The 16,399-nt window shown below is 33.6% G+C and overlaps 1 protein-coding gene across 17 annotated transcripts in view; it reads left to right on the top strand.

The window, feature by feature from the left end:
- RNF111 (ring finger protein 111) overlaps positions 1–16,399 on the top strand; it is a 101,692-nt gene that overhangs the window by 36,584 nt on the left and 48,709 nt on the right. The window contains exon 1 of one of the 17 annotated variants that reach the window (XM_072962335.1): positions 8,560–8,646. The exons of the other annotated variants lie outside the window; for them this stretch is intronic. The gene's annotated coding sequence lies outside the window, so the exon portion shown is untranslated. Of the gene's footprint in view, positions 1–8,559; positions 8,647–16,399 lie in introns of those variants that run through there. 17 annotated transcript variants of the gene reach the window in all.

Raw genomic sequence — 16,399 nt, 5'->3', positions numbered from 1 at the left:
GTAGCAGAAAAACTGAAAAAGGTTTAGCTGACATTAGGCTTACCAAATAATTTCCCCAAACCAGTATCCTAGAATTGTTTAGTAGCTTGCTATTTTTATTTCTTGCCACAAGGATTTTCACTTGCTGTCTGAATACACAGATTCAAGGAAGACAAAACTGTCATTTAGTCCGAATAACCTTGGAAATCCCTAAAGTTGCCCATAAAATACAAAATATAGACATACAGTCTCTCAAAGTCCAACACATCCTGTTTTTCCTTCAGTATTGGAACAAATCATGTTTCATTGTTAAACACCAGATGAAGTAGTAGGCTGTGTTTATGGTCCATGTTGTGGGAAAAATAAATTTCTCTAAACATTAGAATCTGACAGAACAGCAAGATGCTCATAACACAAGAGGTACATGGAAAGTAAGACCAACTAGAAAATAGTAAAATGTTACCTTTTTGTCTTCATTCTGGGCATATAATCATTGAACATTGACTAGCAAACATAATCTACATGGTCTAAATTATTTTTTTTTATTTCATGTAGTTGAATTTATATTATGAGTGTATTCTCTATCCAGAGGTATTCCCCCGACCCAATATTCAGTATGCCTTACCTTCAGTCATTAAAATATCAGTAACACTTCCTGGCTTTTCTCTTATGACTCTTTTCTCATTCTTTAGAACGTACTCTTTAATGAATATTTTCCAATTTTATATTTTGATCTAAATCACATAGGTAGAGGTAAAACAACTTTTATGTAAATAAACTTGTTGGACTTCATTCAAGGAAAAATTGTTCCCTTGGACACTTCTGCTCAATACATTAGATCTTACATTCTCAGGGCACCTGCTATCTTTTCTAATCTAGTTTTCTGTCTTATTTTTATTTTATTACACCAACCTTTGCTTTGGGGCTTTAACAACTCAGGGTTTTGGTTTGATCTGCAAGAGGAATTTGAGGTTCTCTTGAATAACACCAGGTGGGTGTACCTGCAAAACTGAAGGACTGCCCCCCAAAAAAGCGAGAGTGAGAAGGAATTCCTGTAGAAAAGCTTGCGGATTTTTTTTTTTTTGCCAGGATGATTTTAAAAACCTAGCTGACTTCCTATTTAAAACAATAATAAAAGTCAGGATGTGCATACATTATTTGGTTTAAAATTTACAACCTTTTGAAGTAGATAGTTCCGTTTTTCAAAGAAGGAAATTTAGGCACAGAATGGTTAGCAACTTGCTGAAGACTCACAGCAATGATAGGGTAGAAGGAATTTAACATCAGTAGGTTTTGTGTCACCTGAGAAAGGAATGCTTAATTCAGTGTCTTAACCAGTATTTCCGTAATGCCTTTAAGGAAAACAATAAACTGTGTTTATATCTCCACTGGGCACCCTCTTCCTCCCTGGTAACCATAAGTTTGTTTTCTATGCCTGTAAGTCTGCCTCTGTTTTGTAAGTTCATTTATGTCCTTTTTTTTTTTTAAGAGTCTGCATAAAAAGTGATATGGTATTTTTCTTTCTCTTTCTGGCTTCACTTAGTCTGAAGGTCTCCAGGTGCATCCATGTAGCTGCGAATGGCATTATTTTATTCTTTGTTATGGCTGCATAGTATTCTATTATATACCACAACTTCTTTATCCAGTCATCTGTTGATGGACGTTTATGCTGCTTCTATGTCTTGGCTGTTGTAAATAGTGCTGCTGTGAACTTTGGGGAGCATGTATCTTTTCAAATTAGAGTTATTTTCCTAATATATGCCCAGGAGTGGAATTGCTGGATCATAGGGTGGTATGATTTTTGATATTATGGATTAGTTTTGTTCTAAGATCCTTATATAGTTATGAATCAAATTGTGTTACTTTTTTGTGTCTGGCTTCTTTTGCTCATCAGCTGTTTTCTCTCTAGCATTTTACTGTGAAAAATTTCAAACATACAAAAATTGAAAGAATTGAACAGTGAACGTCCATTTCCCTATTACTTAGATTCTGCAATTAACAGTTTGCTATTTTTGCTTTATCACATATCATTCCATCTATGTATTCATCTAATCGCCCATTAATCAAACTTATTGTTATGTGTGGTGTTTTGTTTTTGTATCTTAAATTAAGTTACAGACATCAGTGCATTTTATCTCTAAACAAATTCAGCTTCCATGTCATTAGCTAGAGTTGAATATTTGTTTATATTTCTTTGTTTTTTAAGTAAAATTTACATATAGTGAAATGTAAATGTTCTTGTTTTCTATTTGTCCCATCTATTCTCTGGTCTTTCTTTCCACTCCCACCTCCCCCTTCTTTTGCTCCTTTTAGGCATGAGTTTTTTAGTTTTTGCATTATGTTTTATTTCCATTGTTGGCTTATTAGCTATACTTACCTGTTATATTTTTTCTCTATTATGGTTGCTCTAGGGTTTACACTATGCATCTTTAACTTTTCACAATCTGCCTTCAAGAAATAATAGAGTATTTCATGTATAATATAAGAAACTTACAACAGTCTGCTTTTATTTTCTCCCCTCATGTGCTTTGTGTTATTATTGCTATACATTTTACTTTTACATGTTATTGGTTTTGGGGGGTTTCTTTCTTCAAATTTAGGGTTATAGCTAGAGAATAATCCTTGTGAGGATATCTCCATGAGGAAAGATGCTAGTAGAATTCACTTTATTCCATTCTGCTTTTACAAAAGTGACCAGATGGTGATGATTTATGAAAAACTCTTTAAACTTTGATAAATTCAGACCAGAAAACTTTGATATTTGAGTCTGAAAAAAGATGATTATGTCATGTATTCTTTTTATAGAGCAAGACCAAAATTAGAATTTAGAGCATTTGTAAGTGAATGTCTCTGAATATTATTCAGTTATTGACTCTAGGCAAATTATTCCATGAAAAACATTTTTTAAGATTCCTCCCCTGTGATTTTAATCTGTATATGAGATAAATTTAGTTGTACTTTATATTTATTAAAGATTTTGTTTTTAAAGGATTTTGCTAATCTCATTCTAAGCTTTCACTTTCTGGTCCTGATTTTGTCATTCAGTTTATATGTAATCCTTTTTCAGCTTTGTGTCACTTGAGACTATGGTGAACATTCCATTTATACCTTCATGTGAAATCATGGTTAAAAACAGATTTTGGAATGCATGTTGTAGGCTGATTTTTAATTATACACTTCATTTATATTGCTGATTACTTATACATTTCTAGACAAGTTTGGAAATTGATCTTTATTCTGTTTTAACTTTCACGTGTATTATAGCTTGTAGTTCTTCTCTCCCTACTCTGAAGGGTAATGAAGTTGAGACTGTTTTGCCTGGTGAGAGTGCTAGGGAGCTTAGTGTTATTGCTGGGGATTAAGGGAGAACATAGGGCTTTAGTTCTTACAGATTCCTCCCTCTGTTATTAAATTGAAACAAATTCTAGGGGAAATCTTGTAATTCTGTGGACCTTTGTCTAGTCTTTCATATGCTGAAAAGTATCCCTAGAAGTCGTCTTATTTTTCCCTTTTCAACAGTAGTTCTAGACAAATAGTTGTTTGAAGTGGAATGGCGTCTTTGAAGATTTTGTGTTGTCTGTGAGAAGAGCATATGATGTCTTTCAGAAAAATGATTTTGTAAATTTTGTAGATATGCTTCATCATTAAATATGTGGTTCATTCTGAGAACCTTTGCCATGGAAAATAGAATAATCAAGTCTCATTTCCTCCCATTTCACTGTTTTCCCCTTTATTCTTCCTAGAAAACCTTGCCTGATACACCCTCCCCTTCAGAATTGAATTAGGTATTACTTAAATTTGTTTCAGTGCAAACTTCTTTGATAACACTGTATTTTAGGTACCTACTGATAAGTTTCCCTACCTGCTCAACTGTAACTTAAGGACAGGTCTCTGTCTTATTCATCTTTGTATTTACAATATTTGTGGCAGTCTAACACATTTAAGATACTCAGGAAATGTTTATTGCATGATGTATTCATTTGCTAGGGCTTCCATAACAAAATACCGCATAGTGGGTGGCTTAAACAGCAAAAATCTGTTTTCTCACAGTTATGGAAACTCCTGAGGTCTCTCTGTCCTTGATTTGCAGATGACTGCCTTCCTACTGTATCCTCACGTTTTTTTTTCTCTGACTCTGTATCCAGATTCTTCTTATAAAGGACACCAGTCACATTGGATTAGGGCCCCCTCATGACCTTATTTAACCTTAATTACCTCTTTAAAGGCCCTATATGTAGTCACCTTCTGAGGTACTGGGGGTTAAGATTTCAACATTTGAATGTTGAGGGGACACAGTTCCGTCCATAATACATAGATACTTTGATTTGGTATATATTCAGCTGAAGGTGATTTGTTATGATCTAACACCATACCAAGGTTGTGAAAGTTGGTAACAATGATTTCCTAGTTTGTGTAAGAACAAATGGTTTAATTTTGGTGTTTTAATTCCCACTTGGGTAATTGTAGTACATATTTAATGATCTAAGAACCTGTAGCATATGGTTTGAAGTACTACCTAGCCATTCTTGTTTAGTAAGTTTCTTTCCTTTATTCTTTAGAAAGGTCACTAAAAAATTGATAAAATGTACACTCACATACACATTTGGGCACATGTAAGCTTTGTAGACATATTGGCTGTTAATGCATGATTGCTGAACATTTTAACCCAAGTAAATCATGTTTATTTGTAAATTCCCAGTGGTAATTTGGAAAGGTTGGTACCATTTAATAACTTCTCTGTGGAAATTCCGTGAATTATATGTAATTTCCCAATGTATACAGATACATGCCTTGCTATCCCAGTGGAGCTTCCAGATGGTTTTAGGCCCATTCTTTTCCCTTGATAGTGCCAACTTTAATTTCCCACTCCCTCCTCCCTTAGTAGTTCAGTGTAAGATTTGGGGTAATATTATTGTCAGCAGTGAGGGAATGGTGAGATTGGAGAGCAGGGTAAACTCCATTGTCTCTAATTTGTCTCCTCCCTTTCCTAGGGATTTGGGAAATTTGCAAATAATGCCCTAGTGTTCTCTTCCCCCTTGAAAAAAAAATAAAGCTTTTATTTTACAGTAGTTTTTCATTTACAGAAAAGTTGCAAAGATAGTACACAAAATTCCCATAAACTCCTCCCCCCGTTTCCCCTATTGTTAACATCTTACTGTACATCTATTGCAACTAAGAAATCAACTTTGGTATATTACTATTAACTAAACTCCAGGTATTATTTGATTGTAGTCTCCTGTGGTCTCACATATTTTGGCCTTTGCTTGTTTTTCATGACTTTAATAGTTTTGAAGAGTGCTCATCAGGTGTTTTATAGAATGCCCTCAGCTTGGGTTTGCCTAATGTTTTTCTCATTGGTTTGACCGGGGTTGTGGGTTTCCAGAAGAATACCACAGAAGTGAAGTGCCCTTGTTAGCAACTGACTATAATTGATGATTATTAACCTCGATCACCTGGCCAGGGTAGTGTCTGCCAGGTCTCACCACTATAAAGTTACTCTCCTTTCCCATTAGTTTTTTATTTGGAAGCAAGTCGCTAATGGTGGACAAATTGTTAAGCTCCACCTCCTGGAAGGGCTGTATCTATGATAATCATTTGGAATTATTTTATTTAATTTTTTTAGAATTCTTCTGTAAGGAAGATTCATCTTTTTTTCCTCTCACATGTTTATTAATTCAATCGTTTGCATCAGAATGGACTAAATTGTTATTTATTTCATACTTTGGGTTAGAATTCAATACTGTGTTATTTTGTTGGAACAGTTGTTCTAGCTTTGGCCATTGGGAGCTCTTTCAGGTTGGCTCCAGTGTCCCTTTGATATACCTCTATCCTTTTGGTTTTTTGTGTTCTTGGCTTTCTGGCGCTGTAAGATGCTCTAGGTTCATCTTCTGTTTTTCTTGCCATAGTCCTAGTATCAGCCATTACTCCAAGGAGCCCTGGTTCCTTTTGTTGGAGAATAGTATTAAAAATCAGAATCTGGATGCTAGGTCCTAGTGCCTTTTCCCCTTGACTCTTCAGTTCCTATGCAAAATGTGGAAACTCTGAACCTGGATACTTGAATGGATGTAGCATCACACATTTGTATCATAGCACTTAGTAGTATCTGTGTGTGTTGTCTTTGTCTTCTGCTGTGGAGTTATAAATACAGCTTTCTAAAAGCACTTCTGAGTGTTTAAAAAAACGAAGATCTGGTGATGTTCACAGGGTTTTCTGGACTTCCCAATTTCTTACCTTTAAAAATTCTGTTGTTCAGTCTCTGTCCTCCTACTTACATTTAGCCTTAGATCTTAGAATTGACACCCATGAGGGACCAAAGTTTTTAAATAACAAACCGAAATCCCTCTCTCTCCCCCACCTTTTTCTTCCCCCGTTTGGTTATTTTGCTTTATAAATTGCTCAAAAATAAAGAATAAAAATAAGTAAAACATAGGATAGAAATCACTTATGTTTTCCTTCTTATCAGTTTGAAGAAATTTTGCATATTAGGAATATAGTGTTCAAATTTTGCAGGCATTTTGCATATTTGAAAATTGTATTCTTTTACCATTTTCATGAATTTATATGCAGTTTTTTGTACTATTGACATTGTCATCTTATTTGTACATTTTCAATAAAAATTGAGATAATATTGTTAGTCACAACTGTCATGTTAACCTGGTAAACAATTAAAAATTATTAATGATATTATTGTAAATATGTCTAAAACATGCTATATTTTGTTTGTTTTACTGAGAACAGTCTCTTCTGGATGGCTCAGAATCATGACTATGAACATCAGCTTTTATTCTGTGCTTTATTACAGTGTTGCCCTCAGAATCTGTTCACATAAATAATGTTATTTAATCTAGACAACTGCTGGTTTTTTAGTTACTGGGCTCAGTGCCTTTGTCTGTCTTTTAATTGTTGTTAGGTGCTGCCACCAGTATCCTATCTGTTATGCCTGTAATCCAGAGAAGTAAGCTTATTAGAATTATATGTAAAATAAATAGTCTCAGTATTAAATTGCATGTGACCTTTCTGACAGTTATTTTGAACCTTCATAGAATCATTTTCCTTTAGGCTCTGTTCCCAAGAGTTGAAGTTGCTGGAAATCTGACTTCCAAAGAAATGAAGTATTTATTACTGCCTCACAGAAAGAGAAAAAAGGGGTTATTTTAACAGCATGATAAAACCTGAAGAGTATTTTATGCAAGGAAATTATAAGTGAATTATGAAAGATGCAATATTTTAACATGACTATTTGCTTGGGTGGGAGTATGAGGTTTATGTCTAAGTGTGATACCAGCAAAAAAACAACATTTATCCCCAAATAGTGTAGTTCTGTAGTGTTCTGCAGTTTGTGGCTTTAGCTTGCTTGTTGAGCAGTACTCTGAAAAAATGTTGAAACCTTCAAGGTCATATTTTGGTGTTTTGGCTCAAGTTTTTTCACTTCTGAGGATGCAGTCCTTGATTTGGTAAACCACTTTTCCTTCCATCACTTTACCCCACACCCCCTAAAACTGCCCTTTGCCCCCACCGCTGCAAAGCCCCCTTCTCCCTGGTCTCTACTTTCCTTCCAGCCTACTCCTGTCAGCACTCCTTAAGTCTTCCTAAACTGTGGTTAGTAGAAACATAATCTCTCACTTCTTAATGATTTGACTCCAGCTTATTTTCTCCCACTAAAAAACAAAAATAAAAACACCTACACCCCAAACATTGGAGTATTTAGATACTGTAATTTCTTACCATGTCTCAGCATTGTTTGAAATGAAGGATTTTCTCCACCTGCCATCACCTTCTGCACCCTTCATGGTTTGACTTAGATGTCATCTTCTCTGTGAAGCCTTTCAGAGAGACACCACATGCTTCCTCCTTTGTGTTCCATAGGGAATGCTTTTATTTATATCATTGTTCATAGTATTCTGTATTTTGGTTATTTATATTCTTTCAACTGTACTAAATTATGAGCTGCTTAAGGTAGGACCCTGTATCTTACTTTTATCTTCACCCACAGATCCAGCATACAAAGTAATTATTCTGTAATTAATTGAATAACTGGACATATACTGTATTAGTCAAAAATTGTCAGCTTGACATTTTCAGCCCGTCATCATTTGGTTCCACCGTATTTTCACATAGTGATTCCTGCTTCTCTCAGGGATGTGTGCTCAATCCTTCGCTGAGATTGTTCTCTTCAAAGTCTTGTGTAAGGCACAGTAATTTTTATTTTTATACTTTTGATTTTGTTTCTCCTTACTTCTTTAGCAGCATTCAACATAGGTAACTGCTTATTCATAAGTAAAAGACCAAGTCACTTAAAATTATTGGCAAAATTCAGTTCAGAATGTTAAATGTGCTTCTAAAGATTTAAGACCTTATTTAGCAGTGTGGTTTAATTTTACATTTAGCTCTTACAAGACTGTTAAGTTTTGATAAGATATTAGGCATAAAAAAATACTGTCTTTGAGTTGGTTTCTATCACTTTAAAAAAAAGAGAGAGAGAGAGAGAGAACTCTCAATTCACCAAGTTCCAGTCTCCAGGGAATCCTGGAGACCACTTGAAGTTCAGTTTTGGAAAGTGGAAGTTTAAATAATAGTAATCTGTAAAAGTAGTTTGTAAATTTGAAGCTTTTTGAAAGTTGTCAGACTGATTACTTGAAAAAATATCAAGAACAGAAGGTTGTGAAGGTTTGTTTTCTTTGTACATTTTTTTTGACTTCTTATTGACATTTCAATTAACTAAACAATAATAGTTGGCTATACTTTCATTGGTGAAAGATTTTGTAAAATGTTTTGATGATAGATTATTACTTTCCAGGCATTAAAATTTTTTCAGTGAGTTATGTTCAGAAACAACATGCCCAGGACTGTAGACTAGTATCAGTAAATAAAAAGCATAATCGGCTCTCAAATTTGACAGTTCCATTCAAATTTGCCAATAATCAGATGCCATCTGTCTATTTCTACCCTACTCTGTCATTAAGCTGTCCAGGACTGGTGATCATTTCTGGTCACTAAGGAATTTTATTGCTTAGTCAAGATTCTTGGAAAAATCATACTAGCATATATTTGATTTATGCAGTAATCTGCTATTTAGAAAGTTGTGTCCTGGTCCAGTGGAAGAATAAAGTATGTGCAGTGATAATTTCTCACTCCTTTAAAAAATCCTTGTACTTTGATTTCAGAAGCGGCAAATGGTCAGTTTATAAAAAAAGTTCAAAACATGAGGAAATTTGTAACATAAAAGGTAAAAGCTCCTAACCTAGTGCTGTAAATTACTACTCTACAATTTTCCCCATGCACATATAAACATAAGTTGTTTTTACAGAAAGGACTTGTATAGGCTTATTTGCAACCTGCTTTGAAAACTTATCATTTTATCTAGAACCTACCTCATTTTTAAAGACTACTTAGCAGTTTATTTTATACATATACCTTAATTAGTTTTAAATTGAAGTATAGTTTATTTACAATATTGGTTTCAGTGAGTACAGCATAGTGATTCAATATTTTAATAGATTATACTCTATTTAAAGTTATGGTAAAATAATGGCTATATTTCCTTGTGTTGTACAATGTATCCTTGTAGTGTATTTGTTTCATGCATAGTAATTTGTGCCTCTTAATCCCCTACCCCTGTCTTGCATCTCCCTTCTTCCCTCTCCCCATGGGTAACCACTAGTTTTTTTCTTTATCTGTGAGTCTGCTTCTGTTTTGTTGCACTTATTTTTATTTTAGATTGCATATATAAGTGATAACAGGATATGCCCTAATTTTATCTTTGTTTTAAAAATTGATGCTTGATTTAAAAAAGGAAAAAAATTTTTGAGTTCAGAATTTCCCTTTCAGTTCTGTCTTCCTCAGTTATATACGTAACTGTATAGTTATTATTTTAATTGTTGATTATTTGAGAGTTCCAGTGAACAAAATGATGAGATACTGAATGCAAACAACATGAATTTTAATTTTTGTATTTATGTATTTAGACTATTTGAAAAAAAATACAATGTTTTAAAAAACCTAACACGTCTATGGTGATGTATTTGTGTTTTACATTTCAAAAAATGTATGACTTTCTTCTAATTTATAGCAGACAATTTGGAGTCTATTCATTTAGAAATGAGGTGTCTCTCCAGTTATGAGAATTGTCTTGTAGTTTTTTGCATATAGGCCGTTTTTGGTTAATTCTTTCAGATTTTCTCTGTAGAGCGTATTTTATTTAATAGATCATTAGCAGTATCTTTATTTCTCATATTTCATGTTACAATATAAATTTCAGAGTCCAGACCAGAAATGTTAGACATTTGTGCATTGTACCCTATAATTTGTAGTACTGCCTTCCTAACCAGTTGAAACTAACTGCCAGATACTCTTTGGGCTTCCCAGGCTAGATAAATCCTTCATTTCGCCACTGGCCATGATAATAGCACAGTCATGACTAGAGCAGTAGACTCTGTATAATGTGTTGAACTCCGCCCAGTTTGTACTGATAGGAGACCTAAGTAGATGTTAGATGTGTTTTTCTTTGATGACTAATACTTAGAGATTTTAGAGTTCTTTAAACAAGACCAGTAAGAAAATTATTAAGTTCATTGAGTAATAGAAACCTATTATTTGAGATATTTATCTTTTTCCAAAAGTAGAATGTACTAGTATTAGAAATTAGGGAGTGGAAATATCTAGCTCCCCAAACTTTCTAATCCTTCATAGAAAAGTCTAGAATTTTTTGCTTTTATAGGTTTTGTGCCAAAGAAACTTAGTCCTTTATTTCTTTTAAGGTTCTCTAGAAATAATCAATTTTATACCCCTCTTTGTCTCTAAGGATTTTATTTCTAGTAACAAGGCAAGGCCTTAAACATTATATGCCTTATGTGTGTAACTGCTCCTCTAGAAAAGGAATTAATAATAATAGTTATTATGCCAAGTACTCTGCTAGGTACTCTCATTTAACCCTGAAGGCAATTTTATGAGGTACATACTATAATTGTCCTAATTTTATAGAGGAGAAACAGTGTTAGTTTAGGTAATACGCCCTAGGTTACACAGCTAGTCAGGAACAGAGCCAAGACTTGAATCCAAATATTTTTAGTACTCAAATAAATAACACTTATCTTTGCTTCATTATTTAAAAAGGAGTCTTTTTGTCAATGATCCCACTTAAATGTGGATAATCACCTTCCCTGTTATCACTCAGTATCCTTTGAGCGTTTCATTTTCCTTTATGTTTTCCCAGAGTTCCTAGATTTGCTATAGCTTTTTTTTGGTTATTGTTATAATGCCTTAATTTTTTCTTGCTTTCTCAAAAATTTTGTGAGACTTCTTAGTTTTGAAATCTTCCTCTTCATGATTTGGTTAACTAGTTTTCTACCTTGAGTCATTTGAGGTCAGATTTGTCCTGGGGGGTGGGGCACAAAGATTCTACATTCATAGAGTAAGCCTTAGGTGAGATAATCAACCCATATGAACTGAACTCTAAATGTAAACATGGTGCTATCTGTGCTTCTCAGTTCCCCTTTCCCTTTTAGAGGAAATATGATCCTGGGCAGACCTCTCACAAGGCAACTTTCAGAGTCTGACAGTTATAAACTCTATTGTACTATATCTTCATTGTACCACCTTCATTCCTTTTAATACCATGAGCAGTAATATCGAGAACAACGTGAAATGGAGGATGTCTCTGAATCTTCTCACATGAGTATCCCATGTCCAGTTCCTCTCAAGTCATTATCTCTGTGGATATCTGTTTAGGTTAAGGAGTAATGTGAACATCCCTAGATTTAGGTCTCAGTCCTTTCACTCTCCATATAAATCATTCTTTTTTTAAAAAAATGTTTCTTGGGGAGCGGTAATTAGGTTTGTTTATTTATTTTTTTAATGGAGGTACTGGGGATCGAATCCAGGACCTCGAGCATGCTAAGCAGGCACTTTACCACTGAGCTATATACCCTCCCCCCCATACTTAATTCAGTGACTTTGAAATGCAACCCTAAGACTGATCTGTGACTCTAGCAAATAATAGGACACTCCTTTTTATATCAGTGTAGAGTCATTCAGTGAGACTCCCTGTCCTTCCTTTTTTCTACCCAGAGGGTTTCAAGATTTTACTTTTCAAGATTTAGTTTTTCAAGAAATTCTGATCTCCTTAACACAGAACTATGAACAGATCTATAGTGTTCTGGAGGACTATGGATAACAGGGAGTGTTTGAAGGTGAAGAGAACTAGAATACTAGTTTCCCTTATTTTATAATTTAAAAATTTTCCATTAAATTTTGCATAATTGACATAACAATAGTTGTTTCATGTAAGTCCTGTGTCTCATTAAATTTGATACTAGGTATTAAATCTTTTCGTCTCTATGGTGAGTGGTATATTTTTGTTGTTCTGTAACATTTTCTTTTTTTTATTTATTTTTTTGTTGTTGTTCTGTAACGTTTTCTAACTAGCTACTGTTTGTTTAAAGGGAGGTCACTGATTTTGAAGTAGTATTTTGCTAAACATACATATAACTGGCCTGTCTTACTGTTTCCAGTGGCTTTCCTGTTGATCTCATCTGTTGATGTCATCTGAAAAAAATGACCAAAAAAACCCTCCTTTTTAAATGTTTATGTCCGTTCTTTTGTTTGAATGACTTAACTGATCTTTCCAGAGCAGTGCTAAATAACAATGAAAACCCTTTTTTATTCCTTCTTGATTCTAATGAGAAGGCCTATAATGTTTCACCATTAACCATCTCCTTTTTTGCCCCTGAATTGTGCAGGCCAAATAAAACATGTCTGTGAGCTGAATCCAGCCAGTTCTCTGGTTTGAAGATTGATTGATTGATTGACTGTAATACAGTTGATTTGCAATGTTGCGTTAGTTTCTGGTATACAGCAGAGTGACTCAGTTATACATATATATTATTTTTTATAGTCTTCTCCATTATCGATTTATTACAGGTTATTAAATATTGTTCCTTGTGCAATACAATAGGACCTTGTTGTTTATCTGTTTTTTTAAAATAGTTTTATTTTGGAGGGGGTAATTAGGTTTCCATTTATTTATTTATCTTTTAATGGAAGTACTGGGGATTGAACCCAGGACCCTGTGCATGTTAGACACATACTCTGCTGCTGAGCTATACCCTGCCCCTATCTGTTTTATATATAGTAGTTTGTATCTGCTAATCCTAAACTCCTAATTTATCCCTCTCCCACACTCTTTCCCCTTTGGTAACCAAAAGTTTGTCTTCTATGTCTATGAGTCTGTTTCTGTTTTGTAAATAAATTCAATGGTATCATTTTTTTTAGAGTCCACATACAAGTGATATCATAACATTTGTCTTTGTCTGATTTACTTCACTTAATGTGATAATCTCTGTGTCCATTCATGTTGCTGCAAATGGCGCTATTTCATTCCTTTTTATGGCTGAGCAATATTCCATTGTATGTATGCTGTAGCTTTTTTATCCATTCATCTGTCAGTGGATATTTAGATTGCTTGCATGTCTTGGCTGTTGTAAACAGTGCTGCTGTGAAACATTGGAGTGGATGTATCATTTCAAATTAGAGTTTCCCCTGGATATATGCCCGAGAGAGAGATTGTTGGGTCACATGGCAACTCTCTTTTTAGTTTCTTAAGGAATCTCCATACTGTTTTCCATTGTGGCTGCACCAATTTACATTCCCACTAACAGTGTAGGAGGGTTCCCTTTTTGAAGATTATGTTTTAACCTTGGGCCTTGATACCCTTAGAGACATTAAAAGTGCTCTATACAGACTTTCTGAAAGATACAACCACTTTCCTATTTTATACTTACTGTGAATCTAGAAGCAGCATGTAGATCGGGTTATCAATTTTATAGACAAGAAAATCTCTTCTTTCCCTACTGTTCTCTTTTGTGATTAGTTTCTCTATTTTAAGGGCTTGTTGGACTCCCACATGTGAAATAAATGTCTTCTGTGGTTCTAGAGCTTCTGTAACTGAAAATGTTCAAAAAGTCTTAGACATTATTACATAATTTGATTACTATTCTCATTCTTCATATCTCCTCTTTCCTATCTTAGTGATTGGTATCATCATATTCTTAGTTATCCAAGCAAGAAACACAGCAGTCATTTTTTAGTTTTATTCATTCATTCTTTTACTGATTAATCCAATACAAATAAATATTAATTGCTTATTATGTGCCAGTCACCTGTTTTAGTGTAAGAGGTCAGGCAGTGAATAGTACAGACACAGTTACTGCCTTGTTGGAACTTGCATTTTAGTGAAAGAACTTATACAATATATAATAAAAATAACTGACAGTCAACTACTTGATGAAAATCAGGATGTCATATAGAGTGATGGGGAAAAAAGACTTTTAAGTGGAGTGTGTGTTAGTCCAGGTTCTCTGAGTAAGCGATGCCACAAAAGGATTAAATGTATAGGGATTTTGTGTGTGTGTGTGTGTGGTAAAATATACATAATATGAAATTTACTACTTTAACCAATTTTTTTTGAAGCGTAGTCGGTTTACAGTGTTGTCTTAATTTCTGGTATACAACATAGTGATTCATTTATACATATATATATATTCTTTTTCATATTCTTTCTCATTATAGGCCATTAAAAAGGTATTGAATATAGTTCCCTGTGTTATACAGTAGGACCTTCTTGTTTATCTAGTTTATATATAGTAGTTTATATCTACTAATCCTGAACTCCCTATTTATTTATTTAAGATTCTACATTTTAGCCTTTTTTTTTCCTTTAAATGCAGTCTAGTTTTATTCACCTTTATAAATGACTCAAGTGATATCAACTCTTTAGTGGAGACAGTGTGTTTACATGAAGACAACATATATTCATTTTGACTATGGTAAATTTTCAAAATCACATAGTAGATTTCACGACTTAAAGCCAAATAATTTATCTAAATTAATATAAAGCTTTGTGTTTGTTTATATTAATCTTATCAAAACCACCTCAAAATATAATCCCTGTTTGCCACAAATAGCACTAAACTTATCTTTACCCAGCCAAGTACTTCTGCTGAGAATGATTAAATTTGTCAGATTTTACACCATTATAAACTATTTACTAAAAGTTACTAGTCTCTTTTGGTTATATAGATGATAACGAAATTTCTATGCTCGTATTACACCATTACAACATTGTAAAGATAATAAAACTTTGCTTAAAGTGTTAATAAGTTTTTATTTAATTTTTTAAAACTGGTTTACAGATACACACGAGTTCCTGATTCTGAGTACTTAGATTATAAATGCTTTCCCCTGTGTATTATGTATTTTCTAAATTACATGCCTTGAAAGATTTCAAGGTGTAAGAATTTGCTATGTTAGGTGAAGAATGAATTTGATTAACCTTCCTTAAAATATTCACAGTTGTTAAAGTGTCTATTAAGTATTTATTGATTTAGATATTGGTACAATATATTATTAGAACTCTGATATTTGGATAAATGAATTAACCCAATAGGAGCTTAGGTACTCCTATTCTTGGTTTTCTTTTTTAAAGAAAAAATTCAAATTGTAAGAAAGATAATTTACTGTAACATTAAAAGAATCTTTTAGATGTTATACTTAAGGGATTTAGTTATGTATTTTATTTTGTAATTTTGTTTTATGGAATTACTTTATGAGTTTTCATTGCAATTTTATTTTACCATGATTGTTTCTATTTTGCTTTTTTTTTCTTTTTTAATCGTTATTTTAAACTGTTGTCGGTTTACAATGTTAGTTTCAGGTGTCCAGCAAAGGGATTCAGTTATACATATACATACGTGTTTATTTTTTTCAGATTCTTTTCCATTATAGCTCGTTATAAGGTACATTTTAACCATTTCTAAGTATACAGTTTGGCATTAAATACATTCACTTTGCTGTACAACCATCACTACAATCCACATCCAGAACTTTTTTATATAAAAATTTCCCGGCTGACACTCTGAAGTCATGTAACTCTCTCATTCCCTTCTCTCCCTAGCTCCTTGCAGCCACCATTCTACTTTCCGTCTCCATGAATTTGACTACCCTAGGTACCTCATAAAAGTGGAATCATACTGTTTGACCTTTTGTGACTCACTTATTTTGCTTAGCCTAATGTCCTTCAGGGTCCATTAATGTTGTAGCATTTGTGAGAGTTTTCTTATTTTTTAAGGACTTTTTAAGAGCAATTTTAGGTTTACAACAAAATTGAAAGGGGGATGCAGAGATTTCTCATACATTGTCTGCCCCTACATATGCATAGCCTTCCCCATTATCAGCATCAGTCACCAAAATGTTACCTTTTTTTTTTTTAACCATGGATGAAGTTAATTTGACTCACTATAATCACGCAAAGGTTTATAGTTTACCTTAGGGTTCACTCTTGGTATTGTACATTCTTTGGATTTAGACAAATGTGTAATGGCATATGGCCATCATTATAATATCAGAGTATTTCTACTGCCTAAAA

The sequence above is a fragment of the Vicugna pacos genome, chromosome 6 (assembly GCF_048564905.1).
Source record: "Vicugna pacos chromosome 6, VicPac4, whole genome shotgun sequence".
Lineage (NCBI taxonomy): Eukaryota > Metazoa > Chordata > Mammalia > Artiodactyla > Camelidae > Vicugna > Vicugna pacos.
This window is presented reverse-complemented; position numbering and strand designations above follow the sequence as displayed.